The sequence below is a fragment of the Podarcis filfolensis genome (genome assembly GCF_964270895.1).
Source record: "Podarcis filfolensis genome assembly, chromosome: 17".
Taxonomy (NCBI): Eukaryota; Metazoa; Chordata; class Lepidosauria; order Squamata; family Lacertidae; genus Podarcis; species Podarcis filfolensis.
In genome coordinates, this window is record NC_139621.1 from 38,556,985 (window position 1) to 38,572,712 (window position 15,728).

At 48.0% G+C, this 15,728-nt stretch overlaps 1 protein-coding gene across 2 annotated transcripts in view; it reads right to left on the reverse strand.

The window, feature by feature from the left end:
- CASR (calcium sensing receptor) overlaps positions 1 to 7,060 on the reverse strand; it is a 52,019-nt gene extending 44,959 nt beyond the window's left edge. Inside the window, exon 1 of one of the 2 annotated variants that reach the window (XM_083592962.1) lies at positions 6,544 to 7,060. The gene's annotated coding sequence lies outside the window, so the exon portion shown is untranslated. Of the gene's footprint in view, positions 1 to 4,921; positions 5,003 to 6,543 lie in introns of those variants that run through there. The other variant, XM_083592963.1, reaches the window with a different exon arrangement.
- Positions 7,061 to 15,728: the final 8,668 nt, after the last annotated feature.

The following is a 15,728-nucleotide window of genomic DNA, read 5'->3' on the forward strand; positions in this document are numbered from 1 at the left end:
TGTTGTGTTTCAAAGGTAAGGTGTGAATCTGCCCATTGAGCTTGCCCTGCAGAAGGAAGCCAGGAGAGCAAGGGGTCTAGGAACAAAGTCTTATGAGGAATGGCTGGAAGGGGAAAGGTAAAGGTAAAGGGACCCCTGACCGTTAGGTCCAGTTACAGGCGACTCTGGGGTTGCGGAGCTCATCTCCCTTTACAGTGGTACCTCGGGATGCGAACGGGATCCGTTCACATCCTGAAGCATACGTAACAAGCGACGGCACATCTGCGTGTGCGCAGGTCGCGTTTCGCCGATTCTGCGCATGTGCGTGACGTCATTTTGAGCGTCTGCGCATGTGCGAGCAGCGAAACCAGGAAGTAATGCACTCTGTTACTTCCGGGTTGCCACGGAGCGCAACTCGAACACGCTCAACCCGAAGCACATTCAACCCGAGGTATGATTGTACTGGCCGAGGGAGCCGGCGTACAGCTTCCGGGTCATGTGGCCAGCATGACTAAGCCACTTCTGGCAAACCAGAGCAGCGCACAGAAACGCCGTTTACCTTCCTGCCGGAGCGGTACCTATTTATCTACTTGCACTTTGACGTGTTTTCGAACTGCTAGGTTGGCAGGAGCAGGGACCGAGCAGCGGGAGCTCACTCCGTCCAGGGGATTCGAACTGCCAACCTTCTGATTGGCAAGCCCTAGTATGTTTAATTTGGGAAGCTGGCGATTTAAGGGGAGGCATGATAGAAGTCTTCAGATATCTGAAGGGCTCCATCATGCAGAAGATGGAGCACACCTGCTCTCTCTTGCCCCAGAGATTAGAACGAGAACAATGTGTAGGAGTTGTAGGAGGAATAGATGAGGCTAAAGATTAGGAAACATTTCCTAACAGGAAAATCTGTTCACCAGGCTGCCTTAGGAGGTAGGTGGGCTCTCCTTCAGTGGAGTTATTTAGGCCGAGGCTCAATGACCATCTGTTAGGGATGATGCAGCTGTGGATCCTGCACTGCGCTGAGCAGAGGACTGGGCCAGAATACCTCCAGGGTCCCTTCTAACTCTCTGGCTGTATTGGCTACAAAATGCGTCCACAGGAAATCCAGCAGGGGAGAATTCTGGCTGTTGTGTGCCTTCTTAAAGGTAAAGGTAAAGGGGCCCCTGACCATTAGGTCCAGTCGTGACCAACTCTGGAGTTGCGGTGCTCATCTCGCTTTATTGGCCGAGGGAGCCGGCGTACAGCTTCCGAGTCATGTGGCCAGCATGACTAAGCCGATTCTGGCGAACCAGAGCAGCGCATGGAAACGCCGTTTACCTTCCCGCCAGAGCAGTACCTATTTATCTACTTGCACTTTGACGTGCTTTCAAACTGCTAGGTTGGCAGGAGCAGGGACCGAGCAACGGGAGCTCACCCCGTGACGGGGATTTGAACCACCAGCCTTCTGATCGGCAAGTCCTAGGCTCTGTGGTTTAACCCACAGCGCCACCCGCGTCCCTGTGTGCCTTCTTACCATCTCCTAAAAGACATAATTTTTTTTTATCAACAAACACATAACTTCTTGTCCCTCTCTCACATGTATGTGAAATATTGAATTTAGAGGAAATGAAGCATTATTTGGATCTGGAAAGTACCAAAACCAGATTGCTCTAAACCAGATTGCTTTTAATACAGATTAATAGCTGTCTTCCTTTCCTGTCACTGTCAGCTGACCCCTTAATTATTTAATTATTTGATAAATTATCACCTTGCCTCATGGGTACCTGCTTCTGAACTTTCTTTAAATATGACAGCCAGCAGTGCACACCGTATTCTGGAATCTCTTCCCACATCAAGCACACTGTGTTACCACAGTCCAAAATGGCTTTTTTCAGGATGTAGCAGATGGTAATCTATTGTACGTATAAGCTTTTGGCCATCCTCATGTCATGCTTAGACTATTTTAAGGGCTGCTGAAGATCTCTTGTCTATATGGCAGAAATCCTTTGAATGATTCGTAGTCACATTTGCCTAGCCCATTTGGAGAAAAACATATATTGACACAAATAGTTGGCTTATTTCTACTTATCCATTCTATCTGCTCATTCATTCTTCCCATGAAATTATTTCTTTAACTGCTTTAGCAGACCTACACAAATTCATCCATCAAGTAAACTGGAATAAGTACCTCTGGGCTTTTGACAAAGCAGGACACCAGGCAGCACACAGATTCTGTGTATGAATTGCAGTGATGCCCAGATCCCAATTAACTAAGGATTACTCATCTGCTCCACTTAAATGATTAGGAATGTGATGTTCTTAAGCAGATCCCCTTTATTCAATGCAGCTCATGCACAATTATTTCCAGGTGGATTGAGCTCACTAAATCCTCTCATTGTTTTTAAAATGACCAAAACCATATTTTGCATATGTGAAGTTAAAATTTCAGTGCTAGAACACCTGATTTCACCAACTGTGCCATTATAACTTTAGTTCCAAATTTAATTTCCCTGTTAAATACAATGTTTAAATCATTCTGATCTCAACATTAATAATAATAATAGTAATAATAATAATAATAATAATAATAATAATAATAATAATAAACCACCCTTCAAAGATCACAGGGCGGTTTACAGTATAAAAACACAAGACTTCACATGACAACAACAAGTAATAACCCCCAAATGATCTGCAATATAGATAAAGAAGAACAAGTCTTGCTGAAGAACCAGCAGCATGGCCTCCTCAACAGTAAGTCCTGTCTAGCAAATATTTTAGAGGTTGGTGGGGGGGTTTTATAGTGTCAATGAACACATGAATGGGGTGATCCAGAAGACACTTTATCCTTTGGCTTTCATAAAGCTTTTGACCAAGTCCCTCCCCAAAGGCTCCTGTGTAAGCTTACTTATCATGGGTAGAGACCCTCTTATGGATTAAAGGTAAAGGTACCCCTGCCCGTACGGGCCAGTCATGTCCGACTCTAGGGTTGCGCGCCCATCTCACTTAAGAGGCCGGGGGCCAGCGCTGTCCGGAGACACTTCCGGGTCACGTGGCCAGCGTGACGAAGCTGCTCTGGCGAGCCAGCACCAGCGCAGCACACGGAAACGCCATTTACCTTCCCGCTAGAAAGCGGTACCTATTTATCTACTTGCACTTAAGGGTGCTTTTGAACTGCTAGGTGGGCAGGAGCAGGGACCGAAAGATTAGTAACTCTTATGGATTAGTAACTGGTAAAAGAACAGGAAGCAACAAATAGGAATAGATGGTAAGTTCTCTCAGTGGATGAATGTAAGAGGTGGGTTCACCCAAGGATGGGCTTTGGGAGCTGTGCTTTTTAATTTCTTGTAACCGTTCTGGAATTAAAGATGAGCCGCAAGGTGGCAGAGTTTGCTGGTGACTTCTCTTGCCCTCTTCCTGGCTCTGACTCTGCACCGGCTTCCGACCCCTCTGATCCTTATTTGATGTTCTGGATGGAATGTGACCTCTACGTAACTTGGATTACATATTTATTTCTGACCTGCTTGAATGGACAGCCCACTTCCTAACACGTAGAACCTGACATCACAGAGTCTATCCCTACTGTGGCCCAGCAATGACTTCCGCTGGCCATGGGCCAAGCTAGTCAGGGGTGAGATGTCAAAGGAAGAATCCTTTTTAAATAAAAAATCCTGCAGACGGTGAAACCACTTGTTCCCCAAAACTGCTTTGCAAAGCAAGTGTGGATGGTGAAGAGGGGCACATATGTTTGTGTGCACTTGAGAAAAAAACAATAATGTGGATGCCTCTATGCAGGGCAGGAAGGGGAGAGAAGGACACATGGACAGTAAGAGCACCTTGCATAAAAGGAGAGGGGGAAAGAATCTGATTTGCGAGGAAATACTTTGTTTAAGGAGAGATTTATGCCTCTGTTGGGTGCACTTCTTGAGGCAATTTAGAAGGAACATTGTCTCACTACATACTTTGGGGGGCTGGATACCTATGATATTATCTCCCATTTAGTTATTTAAACATATTTACAAGCTAGCTAAGGGACGTGGGTGGCGCTGTGGGTTAAACCACAGAGCCTAGGACTTGCCGATCAGAAGGTCGGCGGTTCGAATCCCTGCGATGGGGTGAGCTCCCGTTGCTCGGTCCCTGCTCCTGCCCACCTAGCAGTTCGAAAGCACGTCAAAGTGCAAGTAGATAAATAGGTACCACTCTGGCGGGAAAGTAAACAGCATTTCTGTGCACTGCTCTGGTTCTCCAGAAGCGGCTTAGTCATGCTGGCCACATGACCCGGAAGCTGTACGCCGGCTCCCTCGGCCAATAAAGCGAGATGAGCGCCGCAACCCCAGAGTCGGTCATGACTGGACCTAATGGTCAGGGGTTCCCTTTACCTTTACCTTTACCTTACGAGCTAGCTAAATCAACAACCCCATAAAAATCACTAGCCCCAAAGAATATTTACTGGCTTACCTCAGCCACACAGGCTTAATTGTGACTTAAGAGCAACTGTTGAAAAATTGACACACGTCATTTGCTCAGCCAAGGGGAGTTGTGGTGGGTAGTTTAGATTGCTACACTGTGTAGCATCACTTCATAGTCCTGCTTTTCCTTTATGTAGGGTCGGTGTTTCTCAAACTTGGGTTCCCAGCTGTTGTTGGACTACATCTCCCATCATCCTTGACCACTGGTCCTGCTAGCTAAGGTTGATGGGAGCTGTAGTTCAACAGCAGCTGGGGCCCCACGTTTCTTCAATTGTGTGGGGGGGTGTCTCTAAATTATTGACAATCTTGGTCGTCAGACTGAAAAAGGTAACTGCCCATCTGGGCTCTGCAGGCATGAACTATGTAGAAGTGATGCTGCACAAATATCAATGCAAAAGTTAAGACTGTTTTTTTTTTTAAATGTTATGTTCATTATACAACAAAAAACCCCAAAGAACCCACTTCTCTGCCTGAGTGTCTGAAAAACAATTCTTGCTCACTACAGGAAACCAAGTTCAATGGGACTTTCCCCCACATGTGCACGTGATTGTAGCTGCGGAGCCCAATTCACAAAGAATTGCTCCCAAGCATGCTCTCTTGAAACGAACTCTGTCCTGAGCAGATCCTTTTTATTTCAATGCAGCTCCTGCAAGAGACCTTCCCGCTGCATTGTGCCCACCAAACCCTCTAATTTGGTTTAAAACAAAAAAACGGCAGCAACCCGGAGCCTGAGATGTATTTCACATGCTCTCATTTACAGTTCCCTCGCCAGAACACTTGATTTCACAAGTTGTGCCAATCTCATCTTTGCTGCAACCTCGCTGGAAACTGGCCCTGAGTTAATCATTCTAATCCACAGTTACCTTTTCTCACTTTGATCCACACGTGATTTACAGGACACAAAACACAACCAGGGAGGACAGCAAGGACCCACGTCACAGTTGTTAGGTCGGCAGCCCAATCCCCAACACGCTTGCAGTAAGAGCTGCTCAACAGTGAAACGGACTTCCTTGGAAGGTGATGGACTCTCCTTCCCTGCAGGTTTTGTAAGCAGAGGCTGAATCATAGAATTGGAAGGGAGCACGGGAGTCATCTAGTCCAACCCACTGCAATGCAGGAATCGTTTGCCCAACATGGGACTCGAACCCGAGTCTCATGCTTTACCAACTGAGTTGGGTGGCCATCTGTCATGTACAGTGGTACCTCGGGTTACATACACTTCAGGTTACATATACTTCAGGTTACGGACTCCGCTAACCCAGAAATATTACCTTGGGTTAAGAACTGTGCTTCAGGATGAGAACAGAAATCGTGCTCAGACGGCGCAGCGGCAGCAGGAGGCCCCATTAGCTAAAGTAGTGCTTCAGGTTAAGAACAGTTTCAGGTTAAGAACAGACCTCCAGAACGAATTAAGTTCTTAACCCGAGGTACCACTGTATTACCGAGATTCCTGCGGGTTGGACTAGATGACCCTCGCGGGTCCCTCTCCAACCCTACGATTCTATGATTCCGAGACCCATCGATTTTTAGGAACCTGAGGTTGCCACTGCTGGACCCAGAGGGCCTTGCTTCCCAGGGTGGGGCTCTCCTATGAATATGAAGGGGCCATAGGAGCCAACTCCTAGGCCCCCCCATAAAATATTTGGGGGGGGGCTGGGCCCATCCATTGCCATTCAAACAGTGTCATGTGATCAATTATGCGGGGCGGGGCTCACTTGCCCCCCCCCCAATATTTTATTCAATTTGGCACCCTTGGAAGGCGCCGCGCAACGAAATCCTAAGCTTGTTGACTCGGCAGCGAGACCCGCTTCGTTTCGACGGGGTTTGCTCTGACGGAAATGCGCTATAGGCTCGCAACCCAAGTTCCCACTCTGGAGCCCACTTCCAAATCCACTTCTAAACTGAGACGTGTTCGGACAACGAGGTTTTTTGTTAAATAAATAAAAAAGCACACAAACCCGAAAGGCTCCTTCACCAGCCCAGCGCACAGCTGCCTCAAAACCGGCCGCAAACTTGCCCGTCGGTGGGTGGGTGTTAAGAAGAAGCCCCCCAAAAGCCCCCCTCCCAAGACACCCCCAGGTAAAAGCAGAGGGCCCCCCCAAAGAAAGCGACACACTCTCACCCTCGCTCCGTCCCCCGCGCGCCTGCCAGGACCAGAATTTCTCACGGAGAAGAAGAAGACGCAGCAGCCGCGCGCTCCGGAGTGCGCAGCAGCGCCCACAGGGAAACTTTTCCGCCGCTTCCCGAGCAGCAGCCGCAGCGACGACGCGCAACTCGGCCGTCCGTCCGTCCGTCTACTCGCCCCGCGAAGACGCGCAGGTCCAGCCCACCGGCAGCGCCGCGCGCCGCGCGCCCAGGGCGAGCCCACCTGCCGGCCAGCCGCTTCCCCGCAGCCAAAGGCGCCCGGCCTCCTCCATGGCCAGCCCGCTATGACCTTGCCAGGTAGACGGGGCAGCCGCCGGGCTTCCCTCAGCTGCCGTCTGTCCGTCCCGTCCGTCCGCCTCCGGAGAGAGAGAGAGGGCGTGAGGGGGCGACGGAGGGCTGCGCTGGAGAAACCCCGTCGGGGAAGCGCCAAGTCGGCGGAGTAGGGCGCGGAGGCGGCAGCGCTGCAGTGGCGTCCAGGGCGCGCCGAGGGCTCTGGCGCTCCACCCTCGAGGGCGGCCCGGGGTCGGCGAGGGAAGAACGGGCGGAGCGGGGTTGGTTGGCGGGGCCTCGTCTTGGTAGCAGAAGTCCTGCTCTCAATACCCCCAGGTATGCCTTGCCCTATAGTTTTCCCAGTAGTGATGTACGGAAGTGAGAGCTGGACCATCAAGAAGGCTGATCGCCGAAGAATGGATGCTTTTGAATTCTGGTGCTGGAGGAGACTCTTGAGAGTCCCATGGACTGCAAGAAGATCAACCCTGTCCATTCTGAAGGAAATCAGTCCTGGATGCTCACTGGAAGGACAGATCCTGAAGCTGAGGCTCCAAGACTTTGGCCACCTCATGAGAAGACTCCTTGGAAAAGACCCTGATGTTGGGAAAGATGGAGGGCACAAGGAGAAGGGGACGACAGAGGACGAGAAGGTTGGATAGTGTTCTCAAAGCTACCAGCATGAGTTTGACCAAACTCTGGGAGGCAGTGGAAGACAGGAGGGCCTGGCGTGCTCTGGTCCAGGGGGTCACGAAGAGTCGGACACAACTAAACGACTAAACAACAACAACAACAATGCCTTGCATGCACCAGGTCATTCATGGATCTCTTTGCAAGTGGTGGGTGCCATTTCTGAAACCAGAAAAAAATAAGCCATGCTGCAAGGTAGCCAACGGGCTGGCCCAGGGGTCAGCAACCTTTTCCAGCCGTGGGCCAGTCCACCGTCCCTCAGACCATGTGGGGGAGCCGGACTATATTTTGAAAAATAAGAATGAATTCCCATGCCCCACAAATAACCCAGAGATGCATTTTAAATAAAAGCACACATTCTACTCGTGTAAAAACACGCTGATTCCCATATCATCCGTGGGCCGGATTGAGAAGGCGATGGGGCCCCATCTGGCCCATGGGCCTTAGGTTGCCTACCCCTGGGCTGGCCTCTCCGTATTATTCCAAATTCGAGGAGCTTCTGTGCGTTGAGAACTTTCCGATATATATCCCCTACCTTCATATATCTTAGGTAATGAGTAGTAGGAGAGCCTTTTCCTTAAAGGCAACTGGAGGCCCCTGGCAGTCTTTCTGGACCTTGGGTCCCAGGATAATTCGTAGGGTTAGGAGGGACCTGAGGGTCATCTAGTCCAACCCCCTGCAATGCGGGAATCTCAGGTCGATCATCTCAGACAGGTAGAATCATAGAATCATAACATCTTGGAGTTAGAAGGCACCACTAGGGTCATCTAGCCTAACCCAAGTCAGGAATCTTTTGCCCAATGTAGGGCTCGAACCATTGGCAGACCTTGGGGTCTTAAATTCAGCACCTTTTGCCTTCCATTCAAAATCTACTTAAGGATTCAGGGCACAGGTCCACAGAACAAAAACTGCATATAAATTGCATATGCTAATTTCTATGTACAGGTGCCTCTGGGGAAATAAGGTGGTGGATGGTGCACTCCCCTAAATCCACCTCTGCTCAAACCCATGACCCTGAGATTAAGACCCCTTGTACTCTACCAACTGAGCTGTTGTTGGACTGCAACTCCCACCATCCCTAACCACTAGCCCTGCTAGCTAGGGATGCTGAGTTGTAGTGCACCAAAAGCTGGGGATGCAGGGTCAAGAAGGGCGGGCTGAGGCCTGTGGCACTTTAAATGCTAACAGGTTTAACATGGTATACAGTTCCGCAGCATATTGGGGAGAGCCAGCGTGGGGCCCTCCAGGTGATGCTAGACTCTCAACGTTCAAGAGCCCCAGCCAGCATCACCAGCGGCCAGGGATGATGAGGATCTTATTCCAACATCATGTGAAGGGCACCACATGGGTTACCCCCTCAGTTAGGTCCACCACTGCATGAATGAAGTGTGTGCATACAGTCAATTACAGTGGTGCCTCGCAAGACGAAATTAATTCATTCCGCGAATTTTTTCATCTAGCGAATTTTTCGTCTTGCGAAGCACGAAATCCCATAGGAATGCATTGAAAATCAATTAATGCGTTCCTATGGTCAAAAAAAGTCCAAACAAAGCCAAATTTGGTACAACAAGAGTTTATTAAGTGCTCTTTAAAGTCATACATACTGTAAAGAGCATTTCAAAATTCAAACCCAGAAATTTTTTTAAAAAACAGCAGAGTGGGCCAATGGTCACAGAAAATCATAAAAATGCAGGAAAAAAACACAAGCTTCCAGATTCTTGCAAACCCCTCCCCAACACCAAGTCCTTGAATTCCAAACACCCCAATCCAAAACCCCCCAAAAAAGTTTTAAAAGCTTAACTTACCAAATGGCTGCAAAAGAAGTTTTGGAAAAGCTTCAAAAATACCAAAGTCTTTAAAAACCTCAAAAAAGGCTACTATGTACACTGCGTTCTATGAGTTGCTCCTCGAAGTCAAGTCACAACTGTATTAACGGTGTTAAGAAAAAGGAAACAAACTTGCAAGACGTTTTCGTCTTGCGAAGCAAGCCCATAGGGAAATTCGTCTTGCGAAGCAGCTCAAAAAACGGAAAACCCTTTCGTCTAGCGAGTTTTCCGTCTTGCGAGGCATTCGTCTTGCGGGGCACCACTGTAAAACTATGTTTTATACATAACACAGTTGCAGAGAAATTGGTTGAGAGTTTAAGGTGCCACAGCACCGTCATTTTTGCTGCAACAGATGGGCATGAGTACTCCTCTGAAAACTCTTGCCGCTATCCCAGTTTTGCTATGTTAATCAGCACCCAGTGTGGGACAGGAAAGCACTGTCTCTGCCCAAGGCTTTATGTACAGAACACAACTTCTTGATGAATTCCGATTCAGCTGTTTCACACCAAATTGAGCCTTTGAAATCATTTCCCAATTTTCACATCAGCCATGGAGTATCCTGGGAGACTGAAATCTTCCCCCACTGGTTTCTTGATCTTACCATTTCTGATGGCAGAGTTACTATGTCATTACATTATTTTGCATACACCTAGATCAGTTTGTCCTGTATAGAAAGCAGGAGTGCAATGCCAGGAAGTGAAAGCATTTTGCCAAATTTGAAGGATAAGCAAGTGAGGGAGCACGTGGGCCACATCTGGCTTGTGGAAGATTTTCACCCAGCCTTTGAGCTGTCCCCTTTTCCCCAATCCATGACACTACTAGATTGTTAGTATCATGACAACCATACTATCATAAGGGAGGGGGTTCAAAAATCTACATCTAAGCCTTCATTGGAATAATGCAAGATTCAGCTCCCATAACTTAATCTTAGGTATATTTTCTGATATTTTCTTGAGCAAAAAATTTAATGCAATCAGCTCTAAACTGACAGTTCATTTTGCCCTGCACAGCCTTGTGACCAAGACTGAGCTTGAGAACAGTCCCTTCTTTAAAGGCATCTGAGAAGAAACATCTTACAAGTCAGGGGCAGTATTAAGGGGTGGCCCAGGGGGCCTGAGCCCATTGTTGTTTGTTGCAGACACGGGATCCCTTCCCACTTATCGCCCTTTAATTTTATAGGAAGAGGAACGCTCCAGTCCTAAACCTCCGCTGCCTTGACAGCTATACTAATCCATTAGAAAAGCTTCGGGAGTAAACCCTGAGGAACAGTCCCTACCCGCTGCCTTGCAGGACACCTTCAAGAAAAGGCAAGGCTAAGGAGCAAACAAGGCTAAGGAGTAAAAGGTCCGTATAGTAAAAGCTCTGGTTTTCCCAGTAGTGATGTATGGAAGTGAGAGCTGGACCATCAAGAAGGCTGATCGCCGAAGAATGGATGCTTTTGAATTCTGGTGCTGGAGGAGACTCTTGAGAGTCCCATGGACTGCAAGGAGATCAAACCTATCCATTCTGAAGGAAATCAGCCCTGAGTGCTCACTGGAAGGACAGATCCTGAAGCTGAGGCTCCAAGACTTTGGCCACCTCATGAGAAGAGAAGACTCCCTGGAAATGACCCTGATGCTGGGAAAGATGGAGGGCACAAGGAGAAGGGGACGACAGAGGACGAGATGGTTGGACAATGTTCTCGAAGCTACAAGCATGAGTTTGACCAAACTGCAGGAGGCAGTGGAAGACAGGAGTGCCTGGCGTGCTCTGGTCCAGGGGGTCACGAAGAGTCGGACACGACTAAATGACTAAACAACAAGAACAAAGGATTAACCTTGCACAAATCCAGAGAGGAGTCCCTCAGGCAGTTGGATGTTCCTTTGTATGCCTCCTTCCTGTAACTGCTGCAGCCAAGTTGGTGCCAAACGTATTGCTCTGATTTCCTTTGGACCACATCCGTGAGCCCAAGGTGGGGGTGGGGGAGTCTTGTTGACTGGGCAGCTCAGGACCTCCATGCACACTGCCCAGGCTTGCACCCCTGAGAGAGCTGGGCACACTGCAAAGTGTAGCCCTCCTCATCTCATTTTCCCAGAGGCACCTATACATATAAATTAGTATATGTGGATTGTATTCAAATTTGGCTCTCTGCCCTGAATCCTTTATGTACTGTGCAACACTCCTGCCTTACATAAAATCTAGTAAGTTATCACAATGGGGGGAAACTAAACATAGGAATGAACAGAATCACTGAAATCTTGGATATTAACTGTGCTCCTAACCTGTAAGTCAACATCTCCCTCTGCTGACTTTTGGACGCCTTCAACTATTTTTTTATCATTCTTAACCCTAAGCCCACAATGCTTTTCTTTAATTCTGGACGACTTGTATTGCAAAGCCTCACAGTTACAATCTGCCATAAAAAATAGAATCATAGAACTGTAGAATTGGAAGGGACCCCAAAGGCCATCTATTCCAACCCTCTGCCATGACAAGAAAACTTATCTCCTTGAACATAGCGGGACTTAATTCCAAGTAAACAGGCACTGGGTTGTACTGTAAACTTTCTAATTCTGCAGCAGCAGTTCCAATCATATTCTAGTGCTCACAAATGCATTCTAATAGTGAAGCAGATACAAACTTATTATGACAGTGAGTTTTTAATGAACTGTGTTTGTTGACCTGGAAACACCATTGTCTTATGTTTTGAGCTTTGAAGTACAATGGCAACTGAGTTCCTGCCGGCATTAGGAGTGGGTAGATGCAGATTGTGAGGTTACAAATTTCCTGTTCCTAGACTATATGGAGAAGTTTCTCAGGAGAAGGACATTCTTCCTTTCTACTCTCCAGAATGCCCAATCCCCTGGCTTCTATATAGAAATAAAGTGCTCTGATTTGTGGCTGAAGCTAGCCATCAACTTGAGCCCTAGCACTATATAGTTTGGTGGAGGAAATTTTTCGGACAGGAAGATGTGTGTGTGTGTGTGTGTGTGTGTGTGTGTGTGTGTGTGTGTGTGTATTCATTCCTTCCTTGTTTCTGAAACATTCCCCTTGCCAACAAACAATGCTACTACATGGTACATGGCTCTTTTCTGGGATGGTTGGAGATCCGAACAGGAGTAATCTTTTTAGGAGTTTGGAATACACTGGACAACTTTACTGCAGGTCTGAAATCAAATATGGATGGTCCACTGATTTCACAACAAAACTTGCCTACTCCAAAATGAGGGAGTTGTTTCTTGTGCCCTGGGGAGTATAAGTACATTAAGTTCGACATTAAAAGAAACTAACAAGGATTGAGCATGCTTTTTGGCTTCCCAAAGCCATGAAATAGTGAGGGTTGTGCTTGTGGGGAGGGCAAAAAGAGGAGGAGGTGACGAGCCAGCATGAAGCCTTAGTAGCATATAATAACCTAGAAGAGGGGGCCAGAGGCAGAGGGGGTTGTGTGTCATTATATTAAAAAGAATCGGGGGGAAGGGGGAAATACTTCCCTTTCACAAACTTCAGAAACCTCCCTCATCCGTCTGTTTCAAGAGACAATGGAGTGTGCCTCAGGGGTTGAACTAAAGTCACTGTGTTAGCAGCACCGAAGTGACTTCACTCAGGTACAAGCCTGGGCAGTGTGTCTGGAGGTCCTGGGCTGCCCAGAGGACAAGACCCCCCACCTCCCAAGCCTTGTTGTTGTTGTTTAGTCATTTAGTCGTGTCTGACTCTTCGTGACCCCCTGGACCAGAGCACGCCAGGCACTCCTGTCTTCCACTGCCTCCCTCATGCTGGTAGCTTCGAGAACACTGTCCAGCCATCTCGTCCTTCTCCTTGTGCCCTCCATCTTTCCCAGCATCAGGGTCTTTTCCAGGGAGTCTTCTTTTCTCATGAGGTGGCCAAAGTCTTGGAGCCTCAGCTTCAGGATCTGTCCTTCCAGTGAGCACTCAGGGCTGATTTCCTTCAGAATGGATAGGTTTGATCTTCTTGCAGTCCATGGGACTCTCAAGAGTCTCCTCCAGCACCAGAATTCAAAAGCATCCATTCTTCGGCGATCAGTCTTCTTTATGGTCCAGCTCTCACTTCCATACATCACCACTGGGAAAACCATGGCTTTAACTATACGGACCTTTGTTGGCAAGGTGATGTCTCTGCTTTTTAAGCTAGGCACCAAATGGCTCCTTAAACCAGGGTTGCAGTTGCGAAAACGGAATGCCTAGTTGCCATTTTGGGGCCGGATGGCTTGAAAGTTGTATTTTTCAGTACTGCTTTTTGGTTCCTGAAATTCATTCTGTGCGGATAAAATATAATGAATAGAATTCTAGAGGATGTGTTGCTAGTGTGTGAAAACAGTCAAGATTCAAGGATCTGCTGGCATGCACCTCCAGTTGGTGGAGACATCAGGCGCCATCCTGGCACCTGAGCTTCTTCACTTGGTTGCAAGTGGCCAATTGCAAGGTGCACAATGTGCCTGGCGAATTTCCAACGCTGGTCATAGTAGATAGCTTAATGAAGAGGTCAACCCAGTGTGCATTGGCCATGAAGAAGGCAGATTCCGTTCTAGGGATCCTTGGGAAATGAATTGAAAAATGTAACTGCCAATATCATAATGCCATTATACAAATCTATGGTGTGAACAGATAGCTCAGTTGGTAGAGCATGAGACTCTTCATCTCAAGGCTGTGGGTTCAAGACCCATATTGGGTGAAAGATTCCTGCATTATAGGGGGTTGGACTAGATGACCCTCATGGTCCCTTCCAACTCTACTATTCTGTGATTCTGTGAATGCATTTGGAATACTGTACAGTGGTACCTCGGGTTAAGTACTTAATTTGTTCTGGAGGTCTGTTCTTAACCTGAAACTGTACTTAACCTGAAGCACCACTTTAGGTAATGGGGCCTCCTGCTGCCGCCACACCACCGGAGCACAATTTCTGTTCTCATCCTGAAGCAAAGTTCTTAACCCGAGGTACTATTTCTGGGTTAGGGGAGTCTGTAACCTGAAGCGTATGTAACCTGAGGTACCACTGTATACAGTTCTGGTTACCTCAAGAAGGATATTGCAAAGTTGAGAAAGGTTCAGAAAAGGGCAACCAAAATGATCAAGCGGGTGACCTATTAAAGAAAGGTTGCAGGTTTGGGGACTTGTTAGTTTAGATAAAAAGCAGGTAAGAAACAACATGATATAGTTCATGAAATTATGCATGGAGAAAATGGATAGAGAAGAGGTGTTTTCTGTCTCTCATAACACTAGGGCTCATCGACCTGCAATGAAACTGAATGTGTGAGGATTCAGGAAAGATAAAAGGACGGACTTCTTCTCGCAGCACATAGCTAAACTATGCTTCTGCATACCAGTTGCTGGGAAGAGTGCTCTGGTGCTTTGCATCCTGCTTGCAGGTTTCAGAAAGACAGCTGGTTGGCCACTGTGAGAACAGGATGCTGGACTAGATGGGCCATTGGCCACATTCTTACTTGAGGAGGAAGTGCACAGGAATAAGTTTATATTCTGCCTTTCTCTCACCTTGGGACCCAAGGCAGCTTACATGTGGTTCCCAGACCATCATCTATCCAGGCACCAACCATACCTTGACCTGCTCAGCTTCAGTAAGGTGGTGGTTTCTTGGTCTTCAGACCACACTTTAGAAGTGTGTGTCCATAGGAGGGTGTTGCCAGGGTGGTGAGGGGTCTGGGAACCATGTCCTCTGAGGAAGTGGAGGGGCAACATCCCTGGGCCTCCACCATCTATTTTATGGAGAGTGATCATGTGATCAGCCTGCTCTCAAGGCAGCTTGCAGTTGAGTTCAGTAGACAACTCAAAAGCATCCATTCTTCAGCGATCAGCCTTCTTTATGGTCCAGCTCTCACTTCCATACATCACTACTGGGAAACCCATAGTTTTAACTATACGGACCTTTGTTGGCAAGGTGATGTTTCAGCCTTGCTGATGTCCAAAGGAAAGCAGAGCCATACATTTGGCAACAACTTGGCTGCAGGAGTTGCTGGAAGGAGGTATACAAGGCACCATCCAGCCTTTTTAGGGACTCTGGATTGGTGTAGAGCTTACTGCTTAGCCTTGCCTTCTTCCTAAGATATCCCTCAAAGCATCAGAGGTTTAGGATCAGAGTTTTCCTTTTCCTAGATGGACTACCTTCCCAGGTTGATGAGCCCCATCTGCCCCTCACTCCCCTCCAGAGCACATGCAGAAATCTCCTTCTTGACCTGTCAGGGAACTGCCATCAGGGCCGGAGGGAGAGAGCGGGCTCCAGAGGGATTCCAGAGAGCGTCCTGGGATGGGGAGAGGCAGCCCATCTTCTGCGGAAGGGAATCAGAGTAGCACCAGTGGAGAAGGGGAGCAGATGGGGGAATCGGCGAGGTGGCTCCATGACTCCTCGCCGGGGACCAGCGGGGAGAGCA